The sequence below is a fragment of the Saccopteryx bilineata genome, chromosome X (genome assembly GCF_036850765.1).
Source record: "Saccopteryx bilineata isolate mSacBil1 chromosome X, mSacBil1_pri_phased_curated, whole genome shotgun sequence".
NCBI classification, from domain to species: domain Eukaryota; kingdom Metazoa; phylum Chordata; class Mammalia; order Chiroptera; family Emballonuridae; genus Saccopteryx; species Saccopteryx bilineata.
The window spans coordinates 128,508,487-128,525,359 of NC_089502.1; positions in this window are offsets into that span (position 1 = coordinate 128,508,487).

A 16,873-nucleotide genomic window follows, 5' to 3' on the forward strand; every position below is an offset into this window, starting at 1 on the left:
CCCATCTGCTTCTCTAACCCTCCCCTATCACTTCTCTCTCTCTCTTCTCCTCCCACAGCCATGGCTTGATTGCAGCAAGTTGGCCCCAGGTGCTAAGGCTGGCACCATGGCCTCGGACTCAGCACTAAGAAGAGCTCAGTTTCTGAGCAATGGAGTAACGCCCCAGATGGGCAGAGTATTGCCCCCTAGTGGGCTTACCAGATGGATCCAGGTCAGGGCGCATCCGAGAGTCTGTCTCTGCCTTCCCTCCTCTCACTGAATTAAAAAAAATTTTTTTTTTTTTTTTTAAGAACAAAGCAATGTCTGGCCATATATATGGCTTTTTATTTTTTTGAAAGTTTGCATTTTTTTTTTTTTTTGGTGAACCTTTAACATTTTCACTTTAACTCCATTAGAAAGTTGTATAGTTTTACAGTGTCAAAGGTTTGTTTTGTGTAGTTTAAATAACTAGTTTGTTGGCTGGTGGCTTAGTTTACCGTCAGTCTTCTCAATTACTTAAAATAGAGTAACTAGAAAGCAAGATGCTGGAATTCCCAGCCTCCCTTACCATGGAGGGGTGCTGCAGGACACATCCCAGCCAATGAAGTGTAGGTGGAAGGGCTGGGAGGTGGCTTTCTTCAGAATTAAAAAAAAAAAGGCCAAGCTGTATAAGGACAGGCTGTATATTTTCCTTTACCACCCCCATCACTGTGTAAAAAATGGACACATTGCTTAGAGGTTTTGGGAGTGACATTCAAGCTGATTACTGAAGAAGTGTAGGGGTTAATTAGGTGAAGGGGAACAGGGATCTTCAAGCAATTATATTTAGTCAAGAATGACTGAAGGCCTGAATATCTGACATGTCCATCTTGGAATCATCAAAAAACCCATGCAGTGGGTACGAGTTATTCCAGCCCTGGTGCAGAATTAAGGAAACAATTGGGTAAATGGGAACAACAAAGGGACAGCTTCCCGCGGGAAGCTAGCTGAATTTTTTCCTAAGTGGAGCCTTCCAACAAAGGTTTGAGCTACGGCGTAGCGAGTAATTTCCCCATCACCCAATGCGTTCCAGCAGATGCTGGCTGACGCCTGGGAACAGGGAGAGTGCTTGCCTCCTGCGTTAATGTATGGCTTCTGCTGTTTCAGTTGCATTCAAACATGTTTGCTTGAATATGTCCTAAAAGAATTCTGAACAATCGTGGTAGCCCCTCACACCTTTTATTTTGTCTGTTAAATTTAAAAAATTTCCCCCAATTTCAAACTGACACATTTGTAAAATCATAGGTTAAAATAGCTGCAAGGAATGTGATTTCCTGGTGTACTGTACATTATGCACATAATTTAAATCTATACTTTTTTATATAATTGTTTGAAAGATTTTATTTTACTGGTTTTACAGAGAGAGGAGGGGGAAGGGCTCGAGAAGTATCAACTCATAGTTGCTTCACATTAGTTGTTCATTGATTGTGTGTTGTATGTGTCTTGACCAGATAAACACCGGGTTTAGAACTGGTGACCCCAGCATCCAGGTCAATACTTTATTCCCTGCGCCACCACAGGCCAGGCCTAATCTATTCTTATTGCTTCAAAATCTTGGCAAGGCTCATTCAGCTCATTCAGGTAATGAAAATGCCTGTTCGTAACCTGATGGCAAAGCCAGCCGCCACCATCAGACCAGCTAGCCCAGTCAAACCGACTCTCCAGGAGCGGCGGCAAACGTTAGCCCTCTTCCTGCCACCAAACAACTGTGCACCAAAGGGACGTGGTTCTTGCCTTCATGGAGGCTGGCCTTTAATGGGAGAGACAGGTCTTTTTTTTTTTTTGTAATTTTTTTTAAAAATTATTTTTATTTATTCATTTTAGAGGAGAGAGAGAGAGAGGGAGAGCAGGAAGCTTCAACTCCCATATGTGCCTTGACCAGGCAAGCCCAGGGTTTTGAACCGGCGACCTCAGCATTTCCAGGTCGAGCGAGCGAGGCTTTATCCACTGCGCCACCACAGGTCAGGCTGTAATTTTTTTAAATTTATTCATTTTTAGAGAGGAAAGAGAGAGGGAGAGAGAGACTTAGAGGGAGATAGAGGAGAGAGAGACAGAGAGAGAGAAGGGGGGAGGAGCTGGAAGCATCAACTCCCATATGTGCCTTGACCAGGCAAGCCCAGGGTTTTGAACCGGCGACCTCAGCATTTCCAGGTCGAGCGAGCGAGGCTTTATCCACTGCGCCACCACAGGTCAGGCTGTAATTTTTTTAAATTTATTCATTTTTAGAGAGGAAAGAGAGAGGGAGAGAGAGACTTAGAGGGAGATAGAGGAGAGAGAGACAGAGAGAGAGAAGGGGGGAGGAGCTGGAAGCATCAACTCCCATATGTGCCTTGACCAGGCAAGCCCAGGGTTTTGAACCGGCGACCTCAGCAGTTCTAGGTCGACGCTTTATCCACTGCGCCACCACAGGTCAGGCTTTTTTTGTAATTTTTAAAGATTTTATTCATTGGCTTTTTAGAGAGAGAAAGATAAGAGGGAGGGGAGGAAAGCATCAACTCATAGTAGCTGCTGTTCATATGTGCCTTGACCAGGCGAATCCGGGGTTTCCAACCTGGATCCTCAGCCTTCCAGCTCGACACTGGATCCCCAGCACCACCACAGGTCAGGTGAGAGACAGATATTAGTCAAAGTATTTCACAAATGAACAGTAAGTCACAACTGGGGAGAGTGCAGGAGGGAGGTGTTAGTGGAATGTGTAATAGGAGATGGGGAGGTGGTCTGGGAGGGCTTCTTGAGGAAAGTGACATTTTAGCCAAGAGCTACAAAAAGGGAAATGAAAATCTTTTTTGTTTTAAGTGGGAGAGAGACAGAGATGGGAAGGGAGAGAGATGAGAAGCATCAACTTGTAGTTGCAGCAATTTTGTTGTTCATTGATTGCTTTCTCATATGTGCCTTGACCAGGGGCTCCAGCCAAGCCAGTGACCCCTTGTTCAAACCAGTGACCTTGGGCTCAAGCAAGCGACCTTGGACTTCAAGCTAATGACCATGAGACCATTTTTTGATGTTCTCCCACTCAAGCCAGTGACCCCGTGCTCAAGCTGGTGAGCCCACACTCAAGCCAGTGACCTCAGGGTTTTGAATTTGGGACCTCAGTGTCCCAGTCCAATGCTCTATCCACTGCACCACTGCCTGGTCAGGCAGGAAATGGAAATCTTTAAAGAAAATCTGACTTCTTTCTGTTCAAATGAACTTGAAATATTATCTCACTTCTAATGCTCAAAGCAGTTTGTCACCTGGATAAACTAAGTTGCCATTTCTATCACTATACTTAAATTTTTTTCTTTTTTTTTTTTTACCAAAGCTCTCTTTTTTTCAGGCCTTGAGAGAGAAAATTGTCTCAAATCTACTCTGAGATAGAACTTGATGTCTAATGTCATTTGCAGCCCTCTTCTGGGAGATCATCAGCAATCCTGCTGAAATACTTGAGCAATCTCTTTGTGGAAAGTTCTGGTTACGCCCCCAGCTGACTGACTGCTGACACTCTAACCAGTAGTTCCCTATTGTACCACTTATATCCCTACAAAAAGAGGATCTTTAAATTGGCTTGCTCCGGAGCCTCTTGGGAGAGTTTGAAACGAAACCTTGGTTTGTGCTCCTAAGCAATCTGAGGAGCCCAGGGGTCACTGGTGAAGGGGATGAGAACACGTACCCCAAAATATGCTCTTTGGCGTAAGATTCCCTTGAGCTGGTTATTTTTAAGAACCACAGACGCAGGAGCGACTCTGAAAACTGAAGTACAAGTTACCCTTTTGTGAGACACACGCGCCTTTAGAAGGGAAATGTGCGTTTGTCAGGGTGTCTCCCGCTTTGTACCAGGAAGAGGAGGGTGACTCTGGATCTCCAGATCTTATCAGTGGACAAGGCACTGACTTGAAGGTGCACAGCGACCTTACCCTTGTTTACTGGGCTGTTCCTGGTCACCTCCCATAAGTGGCTCCCCGCCCCAACATCTTTTGGCTTTAGTGCAGCTAGTATGTACGGTGGAGGCTTGGGCCCTGTGGGGGAGCTGCTCAGTTATCCTGAGCCTCTCCCGTGTAGGCAGGAGGTGTACCTGTTATTAAACTTCTGTTTGCTTTCCTCCTAGTAATCTGTCTCTCTTATTGCAGGGGGTCTCAGCCAAGAACCTAGAGGGTAGAGGGGAAACAATTTTTCCTCCCGCACACTGACTGAACTCTAAGGGAACTATTCCCCCATGAGCTGTATATTCCTGAATATATATATAGAATATATTAAAGTGTAAAAGCCCCATAGCTCTTACACTTTAAGGTGGCATGTTCTGCTAAGATTCAGGATAGATGAGCATACACTTTTTTTTTTTCAGAGACAGAGAGAGAGTCAGAGAGAGGGATAGACAGGGACAGACAGACAGGAACGGAGAGAGATGAGAAGCATCAAGCATCAGTTTTTCGTTGCGACACCTTCGTTGTTCATTGGTTGCTTTCTCATATGTGCCTTGACCGCGGGCCTTCAGCAGACCAAGTAACCCCTTGCTTGAGCCAACGACCTTGGGTCCAAGCTGGTGAGCTTTGCTCAAACCAGATGAACCCGCGCTCAAGCTGACAACCTTGGGGTCTCGAACCTGGGTCTTCGGCATCCCAGTCCAACGCTGTATCCACTGCGCCACCACCTGATCAGGCACACCTTTCTTATTTTAAGGCAAGTGGGAGAAGGGTAATTATGAAAGGAACGATGGGCAAACAGAACTGAGTCTGACTTCTTCACTTCAGGAGCATTGTCATGCGAATTATTTCCAGAAAGAGTATATATAAAATTTGAGGCCTAGAAACTTAAGCTCCCGAAACTCAGTCCCCTGGAAAATTCTCATATACCTGAAGTGGCAAATGTGTCCCAGTTCGAAGGCCTTAAGCTAGGTGACTCCTCTATGCTTGGGGCAGAGGCTTATTATATAAATGACCACAGAGAGTGATGGATGAGAAATCATATCAAGAGGTTATTGTAAGGACTCGGGAAGAGAGGCCACTGCAGCAGCCTACATCTTTTCAAGTTTTTTCAAAGCCCGTTCTTCTCAGTGGCTCCTTTGAGGACAGAGTGATTATTATTCAGTGGTTACTGTTGCAGAAAAATCACGTGGTGCTTTAGTCTGAAATGCAGGCAGTGATGGAATCGACTTAAAAGAAACAGAAACTGCTCTGAATTTGTCCCTTATGGGTTGGAGCATTTGATATCTAAGGGTTTGTTTTAAGAGCTAAGTCTCAAATAATTATCATTTGAACTAAAAGATTGTGTATATTTCATTGGAAGGAAAGCATGGTCTTTAAAAAAAAAACCTTTTGGTTTTTTTCTTATCACTGGTAAATGTCAACTTTCAATTTCCACTTCCTTTCTTGGTCCAAATCTCAGGAAGATATTCTTTCCTACAAATCATTACCAGGAAATACCTAGGTTTTAAAATGTACACTTTGCTTTTTCCCACTGAGTTGTAGTAAGAAAGAATAATAAACTTGATGAAATTCAAGCCTAGGACAATGCACCCGGAAAAATACTAAACACAATAACCTGGGTTGCAAAGCTTGTTGAGCAAGTTTCAGTGGGGAGGTTAATTAAAACCTGCTCAGAAACTCCTTAAATCACAGACCGGAATGAAAACCACACACACCGTCACCTGCATTCTTCCTGCAAGGCCTTTCTCCTCACCACTTTCCTGGAGCTGGGTGGAACATTTCCCTCGAGTTCCATCTGGCCCAAGAGCACAGTGTCTGTGACCACTGGTGTCCGTGACCATGACACAGCCCCTTTCCTTCTGTGGTGGAGGAGAAAATGTCCTCTTTGCCTACTGAGTTCTTCTGGCTGGTCAAATAACTAAGATGACATGTGACAGATTAACAGGAGAAACTAACTGAATTCCTTAAGAACATGAAGCCTGAGGCTAGGTCAGGCAGTTGAGGCTTGGATGCCACCTTGAGCTAAGGAGAAGGGGTGTGTCACTTGGGACCTCAATGGGGAGGGAGGCAATTCGCATGGAGTTGGAAGAACCAGTGTTTGGTGAACAGATGTTTGCTGGGCCATCTTTAGCAACAGGGCACAGAGCCCTGGCTGAGTAGCTCAGTTGGTTAGAGCATTGTCCTGATACACCAAGGTTCCAAGGTTGCAGGTTCAATCTCTGGTCAGGTCATATACAAGATTTAATCAATGCATAAATAAGTGGAACAACAAATCAATGTTTCTTTCTCTCTTTCTCTCTCTCCCCCTTCCTTTCTCTCTCAAATCAATTTAAAAAAATGCCAATGGCACACCGAGAGAACTTCGAACGAAGGAGCCTTGATAGGTCTCTTGCTATCAGTCACACCTAGTGCCTATTGAACTGTGTTTACCGATAATGACAGATTCCTTTTCTGCAGCTGGTCCTCTAGCTAAGTTCTTTTAGGCAGTTGGGGGAAAGGGAGGAGGTAGAAGGTTCTCCCTCAGTCTTTGTTTCTTAAAAACAACCAGCTTGAAATAATCAATATCCCAAAGAGGCCTAGTTTGGGATTTAAACTCTGCTCCCATTCACTGCCGTTGCTGGGAGGAGCAGCAGGGCCCCAGGTAGGCAGCCCCACCGTGGCAGGTGTGACAGACTACAGGGATACAGCACTCCACAGTTTAGCTCCTCCAGGGGGTGGAGTGGGGTTGGGATCGGGGACTGAGGCGCTGGAAGAATCCCCCCACCATTTCGTGTATTTTTGTTTGTTTTCTCTTTTTGTTTGTGTGTGTGTGACAGAGACAAAGAGAGGGACAGATAGGGATAGACAGACAGGAAGGGAGAGAGATGAGAAGCATCAATTCTTTGTTGAAGCACCTTAATTGTTCACTGAGTGCTTTCTCATATGTGCCTTGACCAGGGGGCTACAGCAGACTGAGTGACCACTTCCTCAAGCCAGTGACCTTGGGCTCAAGCTAGCGATCTTGGGCTTCAAACCAGCAACTACAGGGTCACATCTGTGATCCCAGGCTCAAGTCAGGGACCCCATGCTCAAGCTGGTGAGTCTGCGCTCATCGCTGGTGACCTCGGGGTTTCGAACCTGGGTCCTCTGTGTCCCAGTCTGATGCTCTATCCACTGTGCCACTGCCTGGTCAGGCTGTTTTATGTTTTAAGGCCACATATTTTAAGATATAGAGGAGTGGAGTGATTGTTCTGGGCATGAGACCCCAAAGAAAAGTCAAAGGCAGAATCGGAGGGCAAAAATGCTACCTGGTAATTTTTGACTGAGCTATACGAAAATATTGAACCGGCTGAACATTCTGGAACATTAGCTGTATATTCTTTCAGAAGTTCCTCAGGGTTACCGCTATTATTTCTTTTGTCCAGGCTTGTTCTGAGTGATTGTCAGCTAACCCTGCTGGTGGATAAGCATCTGCAAGGCGTGCAGGAAACAAGGCCGGGGTATAATTATAACATAATGCTTTAACAACATTGCACAAGACTGCCTCAGGACTATATGCCAGAGTGCACAGCAACCGTCTGGCTGACAGACATTTGGATGGTGACCAGTATTGGACCATGTCCTGGAATCAGGCTTGAAGCCAGAAAAACTGGAAAATGATTTTTGTTTTTCAACTCCTTGGAGGCCCACGTAAAAATTTTAGGAGATCAAATTTTTGTTTCTAGTAACAGAACTCAATCCAATTTGAGGAACAGAGAGTGGAACGGGCTGGTTCCTGAACCACTCGCGTTGCCTTGAAGCAGGTCTTCCGTGGAGAAGATGAATTTCTCGCCGAGCTGGCTGAGCAGTGAGGCTGGGAGTAGGTGGCCGGAGGCCCGCATTCCCCTGGTTCCTCCCAGACCTAATGGGAGCACAGGCAAGACCTTGTCCAGGTGACAGAAACAGCCCCAGAGCGCCACCCGTATTGATGACTCCAGGCCACTGTGTCTGGTTAAACGAGACAGAGTTGAGGTGTGTGTGGCGTCCCGCTGCCCAGGTCAAATCCCACCCCATCACCTCTGCTTAGATAACACGGAATGGGTTGCTTCCCTACGCCCTGTCTTCCTCATATGCAAAGGCCTGGTTTTGTTAGAAGGATTACGTGACATAAGCCATTTATAGTGCGTGGGGTGTAGAAAGTGCTTTACAACGATTAACTTTCTTTTTTCTAATTAAATTGAGACTCAAGATGGGTACCTGTTACAAGTAAAGGGTGACATTCGAGTTGATTCTATCTCTGTTGCCCCCTAAAGCGAGGGTGGGTTTGTTCTGTTCATTATATTTTAAAATTGATTTTTAGAGAGAGAGGAAGGAAGAGAAAGAGAGAAACAGAAACCTTGATCTGTTCGTGTACGTGCCCTGACTTGAGAGCAAAGCAGCAGCCCTTGAGTATTGGGGTGCTACTCCAACCAGCCGTGCTCTCTGACCGGCGCACACTCCACTTAGCTGCTGATTGTTCACAGGGTGTCCTCTGCATGCGTGCACGGAGCAAGACCCTCGGAGTATAAAGATTATGAGACACAGGCCCTGACCAGATAGCTCAGTTGGTTGGAGCTTCGTTTGACCTGAAACACAGAGGTTGCTGGTTCGACCCCGCGTCAGGACACATACAGGAACAGCTCAATGTTCCTGTCTGTCTCTCTCTTTCTCCCTTCCTCGCTCTCTAAAATCAATATATAAAATTAAAAAAAAAAGATTATGGTACACAAAATCCCTGATCCCAAGATATTGACAGTCAAGGAGGTGGACATTTTTATGCACATCACTATAACAAAAGGATAAATAAATAAGTAAACCCGAGGTCAAACAGTCTGGAGAACTGCTTAGAGAAGGGAAGGTGTGTCAGAGAGAGTGCCCATGCGTGGAGCCGCAGACCTGGTCGACCGCCCGGACCAGCAGCCCCTGCAGTGAAGCCAAGTTGCTCAACCTCTCTAAGCCAGCTTTCTCATTTAAAATGGGCCCCATTTGGTGGTGCGCTGAAGCCGGCTCCTGCCAGCTTGGGAGAGCCGATTGTTAAATAGTCCGGGAATTTTTCAAGCCAGTTGTTAAAACCATTGGTAGCTTGAAATCAGCCTTGATGGAAGTATTCCACCTTGTTAACCAGGAAATTCTACACACCAAGGCGCCCCCTCCCACCTTCTGCTGGTTTAAGCATACCAGTGGTAGTATATGTGTGGAAGGCAGAACTTGACCTTTATTCTCTTGGGGTCTTTGGCTGGTCCTGAGAATTTAGTGAACAGAAAACAGATTAACAGGAGAAAAGTATACAAATGTATTCAATATAACTTTTACATGACATGGCAGCCCTTATAAGGAAATGAAGACACAAAGAGGTGCAAAGCCTGGAGGTGATTGTTCTGGGTTGACCACAGACAGACAATTCTGTATAAATAACTAAAATATATTGGGACGCTAAAGAAAAGGTTATTTTACAGTTTGTTCAGAATTCTCTCTGCTTTGACTGCCCTTCACAGAATGTTTCTTTTCCCCTGGCACAAGGAAAGCACTTTCACATGGGACTTTTATCTCCTGTTTTCAGAAAGAAAACGGGAGATTAGAGTGCCCTTTTTGCATCTGCTGTTTTTCAAGTGCCTTTAGTTCAAAAATAATCCTTATGCCAATGTGGCATATTTCGGGATGGCATAATCTATCACCCATCAAATGCCCTTCACTACTGTTATGGAGATGGATGGAATAAAATCACCAAGGCATCTGGCATATACTTGGTACTCTTGACAGGGTGCTGTAGGTATACAGGGTGGGGGCAATGTGGGTTTACAGTAGTTCATGTGAAAAATAATACAAGAATTAATAAATAATAATAAAGGAATAAAGTCTGTTTCATGTACTCACAACTATAAACCTATTTTGGCCTACCCTGTATATATCATAAGATATATTAATAATGTGGCCCTGGCTGGTGGCTCAGTGGATAGAGCATTGGCCTGGCATATGGATGTCCTGGGTTCAATTCCCAATCAGGGCACACAGGAGAAGCAACCATCTGCTTCTCTCCCCCTCCATCTCCCCTTCTCTTCCTCTCCCCCTCCCTTAGCCAGTGGCTTGAGTGGTTTGAGCATGGCCCTGGGTGCTGAGGATAACTCGGTTTGTTTGAGCATCAGCCTCAGGTGCTAAAAATAGCTTGGTACTTGAGCACTGGCTCCATACAGGGGTTGTCAAGTAAATTCTGGTCGGGGCACATGCAGGAGTTTGCCTCACTATCTATCCTCCTCTCACTTAAAAAAAATAAAATAAAAAAGAATACATTAATAATACATGCCCTGTACCTCCATATTCATCATTTTATTTAACCCTCAACACAACTCTGAGGTAGTTTATTTACTCCCATAAATGAAGTTTATTTTTATTCCCCCAAATGAAGAAGAGCCGGTTGTCATTCAGTTTCCTTTGACCCCAAGTGGAATGTTCTTTCCTGCAGCCCCAAACTGCCTCTGGACCTTGTCTGTCTGCAAACAATGATCATTGTCATTGTGGATTTAGCTGTTTCGAAACTACTTTTGTTGTTGTTATATTGATTCACTAGATGAAAGAAAGCAGTATAAGCAACAAGGTGGAAGAAGTCAGTCCTGGCCCACTCAGAAAGCCTCCCTGAGCTAAGCTGGAAGAGAATACCCTTCTCTTAGTCCGCACTGAAAAGGCCCTCCCTGCTGCGCCTGTGCATTATCAAAACAGAGCTGTGTGCACTGCTTGCTCCCTAGAAATGGTGCCTCTCCAGGAGCCTCTGAAGCTCAGAATTACCTGGACATTGATGTCAGGGCTTGGGTTGGAAATATACCAGATGAACCTGGGACATCTTAAAAGTGAGGAGGCCAAGAAAGGCTTCTGGGGTCGTGTCCAAAGGGTTCTGCAGCCAACTTGAAGAAGCTCGCACTGAACAATATGGGTAATCTGAGCTCCAGTAAGGAATAGGATGGCAGTGAATTAAGACACAGGAAATTTTTAAAGTCCGTAAAAGTCCATAAGTTAATAATAACGATACTTGGGTAAGGGGTGAGTCCAAATTGGAGAAGCCAATTCTTCTGAAATTTGGTAAATTTGGTAAGTACAAGAATCGAATATTTATCTTGCCTTTGCTAGGTAAACTGTACTTTATGGTAACAAAATACAAGATGGGAGGTTCTCTTTATAGAAAGAAATATTTTAACTAACGAAGAATGAATGCTAGAAATATAATATCATCACTTTGGAACTTCTAATGAGTCAGTGGACCTAGATATTCATCTGAATGGCTGCTAATATCACAAAAAGAGATGTCAAGATATTATATGCCTCTTGGTAGGAAAAATCATGTATGAAATATTCTTGCTAAAAAATAAAACCTGAATTTGATCAAGTTGGGGCCCAATTGGTAAAGTCTTACCTCTTACACCTTTGGCTTTTTCTTTTTTATGTGTGACAGAGACAGAGAGAGACAAAGAGAGGGACAGATAGGGGCAGACAGACAGGAAGGGACAGAGATGAGAAGCATCAATTCCTCGTTGCAGCACCTTAGTTGTTCATTGATTGCTTTCTCATATGTGCCTTGACCGTGGGCCTTCAGCAGACCAAGTAACCCCTTGCTCAAGCCAGCGACCTTGGGGTCAAGCTGGTGAGCCTTGTTCAAACCAGATGAGCCCGTGCTCAAGCGGCGACCTCGGAGTTTCCAACCTGGGTCCTCTGCGTCCCAGTCTGACGCTCTATCCACTGCGCTACTGCCTGGTCAGGCTGGCTTATTTTTTAAAAGACTTTATTTATTGATTTTTAGAGAGACAGACAGAGAGAGAGAGAGAGAGAGAGAGAGAGAGGTGGAGGGAAGAGAGAGATGCATCAACTTGCAGTAGTTGCTTCTCATACATGCCTGGACTGGGCAAGCCTGCAGTTTCAAACCAGCGACCTCAGCATTCCAGTCAATGCTTTATCTACCACGCCGCCACGGATCAGGCTCCTTTGGCTTTCCCCCCACCCCCCACCAAACAGAAACAGCAGTATTGCGTTATGGTCATGACAATGATTTGAGTACCATGGACCCCCTTTTTTTTTTCCAAAGCCAGAAACGGGGAGGCAGTCAGACAGACTCCCGCATGCGCCCAACCGGGATGCACCCGGCACGCCCACCAGGGGGCAATGCTCTGCCCATCCGGGGCGTTGCTCTGTTGCAACCAGAGCCACTCTAGATCCTGAGGCAGAGGCCACAGAGCCAATCTCAGCGCCTGGGCCATCTTTGCTCCAATGGAGCCTCGGCTGCAGGAGGGGAAGAGAGAGACAGAGAGGAAGGAGAGGGGGAGGGGTGGAGAAGCAGATGGGCGCTTCTCCTGTGTGCCCTGGCCGGGAATTGAACCCGGGACTCCCGCACGCCAGGCCAACGCTCTACCACTAAGCCAACTGGCCAGGGCCCATGGACCCCTTTTAAAGGAAAGAATTTTCACAGTCCTCTGGTGAGATTGAAAGTATTATATTACTTACTACTGACATACATCTAGATGTGAACATTTTTTTTTTTTCTTTCTGAAGCTGGAAATGGGGAGAGACAGTCAGACAGACTCCCGCATGTGCCCGACCGGGATCCACCCGGCACGTCCACCAGGGGCAACGCTCTGCCCTCCAGGGGGTGATGCTCTGCCCCTCCGGGGCGTCGCTCTGCCTCGACCAGAGCCACTCTAGCGCCTGGGGCAGAGGCCAAGGAGCCATCCCCAGCGCCCGGGCCATCTTTGCTCCAATGGAGCCTTGGCTGCAGGAGGGGAAGAGAGAGACAGAGAGGAAGGAGGGGGGGGGATGGAGAAGCAAATGGGCACTTCTCCTATGTGCCCTGGCCGGGAATCGAACCTGGGTCCCCCGCACGCCAGGCCGACGCTCCACCGCTGAGCCAACCGGCCAGGGCCTGATGTGAACATTTTATGTTCCTAACTTCTATATAGCTGTAAAACCAATATATATATTTACAAATCAAATACAAACAGAAGTACCAAGCTAATGAAATGGAAATGAACAACACTGATTGAATGTGAGGGAGGATGAGGAATTTGGGGAAATGAAGTTGCTGCATACTGACGAACACGGTGCTGATGGCCGGGGTAGATGTTCTTGGTTTTGGCACTGTACGTGCTTGGACGGCACATTTCTCCCACCATGTTTCTCTAAGGACTTGCCAGGAGGTTCCCCTTGATGCACTGTGATGTCACTTCAGTTGACCTTTGCTGGGCAAGAGCTCACTGTCAATGACGTGGTGCAAGGTAAGCATAACGGCTGTACTAACATGGTGAATAGGGTTTGGTTACAAGATGATTTTCTAGATCAGTGGCTCTCAACTGTGGCCTCACTTGGGAATGCCCATTAAAATGTAATTAAATTAGGAGTCTCTAGGGTGGGCATTAGTATTTCTTAAAAGCTTTCTAGGCAATTCTAACGTGCAGCCAGTACTAAAGATTTCTGATTTTGATGATCCAGAAAATACTTAAAATGATTGCTTACTATTACTATTTTTAATTTAAGTATTGATTTTAGAAGGAGAGGAAGGGGGAGAGAGAGAGGCAGAAACATCAATCTGTTCCTGTATGTGCCTTGGCCAGGGATCGAACCAGCAACCTTTACGTATAGGGACGATGCTCCAAGCAATGAAGCTATCGATCAGGGCCATAATGATTATTTTTTAGAGTGTAATCCAAAAGAGCTCCAAATTTAATCATTTTATAGAGAATATGAGGTTTTCTGAACATATGGCAGTGAACACCCAAAGATTTGAGAAACTTGGTTTGGAGTTTGATTCCCAGGCCTAGTGTGTGCCCTTAAACAACTTAACTTCTCTGAGGTTTAGCTTCTCATTATAAAAAGTGACTAATAAGAGTACACACCACATAGGATATTTGTGAGAATTAGATGAGTAAGTAATATATCGAAAGCGCTAAACATGATGCCTAGGTCTTGGTGAGTACTTACTAAATGTTCTTATTTATTATTGATATTATCGTTGATATATTATTGATAATCGTGTGGAAGCCACTAAAACATCTTCTGGACCAATGTGAGCCCCAAGAAAGAAAGGTGCTCTGGCCAGGTAGCTCAGTCAGTTAAGAGCATCATCCCGAAACAAGGTTGTGGGTTCAATACCCAGTCAGGGCACACATGGGAAGCAACCAAAAAAGGCATGACTGAGTGGAACAAATGCTTCTCTTTCCCCTCCCCTCTCTCTCCCTTCCTCTCTCTGCCTCTCTAAAAATCAATAAAAAAATAAGCCATGGCCGAAGAGCTAGGTTGGTTGGAGCGTTGTCCCGGAGCACAGAGGTTGCTGGTTCAATTCACCGCTCAGGGCCCATACAGGAACAGCTCAATGTTCCTGTCTCTATCTCTCTCAAAAATAAAAAATAAAAAAAGAGTAAAGAAAGAGGTGATGAGGAAATAGGATGCTGGGAGAACATTAGGAAGAAGGGCATTTGGTGGTCTTTGAGAGGTGGGCATCCAAGTCAGTGATGACGGGGGTGGATCCAATGAGGGTGTAGGCCTGTCAGCATGAGCTGTGGATGCTGGATGGCTTGAAGCCCAGACTTGCAGCACAAAAGGATGGGAATGAAGCACAAGTCACCCTGAGGTGACTGTCCACAGGAAAAGATGATGAAACAACAAAACAAAGATGATGCCAGTCAAGCAAACAGAGTCCTCGGAGCAGACATGGTCACTTGCAGACTCTGAACAGGAAGCCAGGTCTGCCGCGGTCAGGAGGATGGCACATGTGTCCCAGCGCATGGCCAGCTCCCTCAGTTGCTACTGAGCAGCCACTTACCTCAAGGAGAGGTGATAATGCCATCCATCTAGGCCCTGTTGGGGACACATAGGATGAGGTACAATGGCTGTAAGGCACTCATAAATCATTAGTTTTCTTCTCAATTGTTGCTTCGGCATTTCTGTGGAAAAGACTCAACCTTCTTTCCCTGGGAAGGCTGTCCTGTGAAATCTAAGCAGTTGATGATCTTGGGCTATGGCCGGGACAATGACAGACCGTGGCTGACAGACCATGACTCTACTATGGGCCCTGTAGTCAGATTTCTGGCAGGATGTCACAAGCCTGTTTGCAGACAAACCCAGCTACTTCTCATTTCAATAGTGCAATAGGCCCCCCCTTATTTTCGGTTTTGCTTTCCACTGTTTCAGTTACACAGTCATCTACGGCCCAAAAATATTAAGTGGAAAATTACAGAAATACATGACTCATAAATTTTAAATTGTGCATGGTTCTGAGTACCACGGTGAAATCTCGCACAGTCCTGCTCTATCCCAACCAGGACAAGAATCGTCCGTCTGTCCTGCATCTCCACATTATAGACCGTCCCCACCCTTTAGTCATTTAGTAGCCATCAGGGCTATCAGATGGACTGTCACAGTATTACAGTGCTGTCTCCAAGTCAGTCTAATTTTTAAAAAGATTTTATTTATTAATTTTAGATAGGAGAGAGAGAGAGAGAGAGGAGGAGGAGGAGGAGGAACAGGAAGCATCAACTCCCACATGTGCTTTAACCAGGCAAGCACAGGGTTTTGAACCAGTGACCTCAGTGTTCCAGGTCGACCCTTCATCCACTGCACCACCACAGTCAGGCCAAGTCACCCTAATTTAACTTAATAACGGCCCCAAAGTGCAAGAGGAGTGACGCTGGCCAAAGGGAAGCTGTAAATTGCCTTCTTTCGGTGAAAAGATGAGTACAGTACAATAAGAAATTTTGAGAGAGAAACAGAAACTCAGGTCACATTCACATAACTTTTATTACAGTATGTTGTTATAATCATTCTGTTTTATTATTAGTGATGGTGGTTCATCTCTTACGGTGCCCGATTTAGAAATTACACTTTATCATCAGTTGTATGTGTAGGAAAACACATAGTACATGTAAGGCCTGGTACTACCTGTGGTTTTAAGCATCCACTGGGGTTAAGGGGTGAACTGTATAAAATCTTTTTTAGTTTCTTTAGCAAGAGAGACAGAGAGAGGGACAGACAGGGACAAATAGGAAGAGAGAGAGAAGAGAAGCATCAATTCTTCGTTGCAGCAACTTAGTTGTTCATTGATTGCTTCTCATATGTGCCTTGACCGGGGACTGCAGCAGAGTGAGTGACCCCTTGCTCAAGCCAGCGACCTTGGGCTCAAGCCAGCGACCACGGGGCCATGTCTAGAAGACTGTGCCACTGCCTGGTCAGGCTGGTTTGTTTTTTTTAAGGGCTAGAATAAACTTACAAATAAGTATTTAAAAAATTTATTTAAACATGTTTTTAGAGAGAGGAAGGAGAGGGAGAGAGAGAGGGAAACACCAATGTATGTCCCAGGAAACCACTGATCTGCTCTTGCACTTTTTTCTGTCTGATTTCTTTTACTCAGCATAATGTTTTTGAGATTCATCCACATTGCTCTATGGGTTAATTGTTCATTTCTTCTTAAAAAAAAACATTTTATAGAAAGAGGAGAGGGTGGGGAGTGAGAAGTATAAACTCCTGGTGCTTCACTTCAGTTGGTCATTGCTTGCTTGTTCTATGTGCCTTGACCAGGGTTTTGAACCAGCGACCTCAGCATTCCAGGTTGACACTCTATCCACTGCACCATCACAGGCCAGGCAGTTGTTCATTTCTTTTCGTTGCTGAGTTACTCAGTGTTTTATCTTTTAAAGCTACTTCTCAATATCTTTTGGCTTCATACCTCACCTCATAAAACTATAAATTTCAAATAAAAAAACCCACATCAATTTGTTCCACTTATTTATGCACTCATTGGTTGAGTCGTGTATGTGCCCTGACTGGGGATAGAGCCTGCTACGTTGGCGTATCGGGACAATGTCTAACCAACGGAGCTACCTGGCCAGGGCCAGGGATATTTTGATAAAATAGCAACTGTAATCTTTACAGAACTGTTGCTTACATGGATTTTTCTCCTTTTCCAGGTTTATCATTGTTTATTTCCT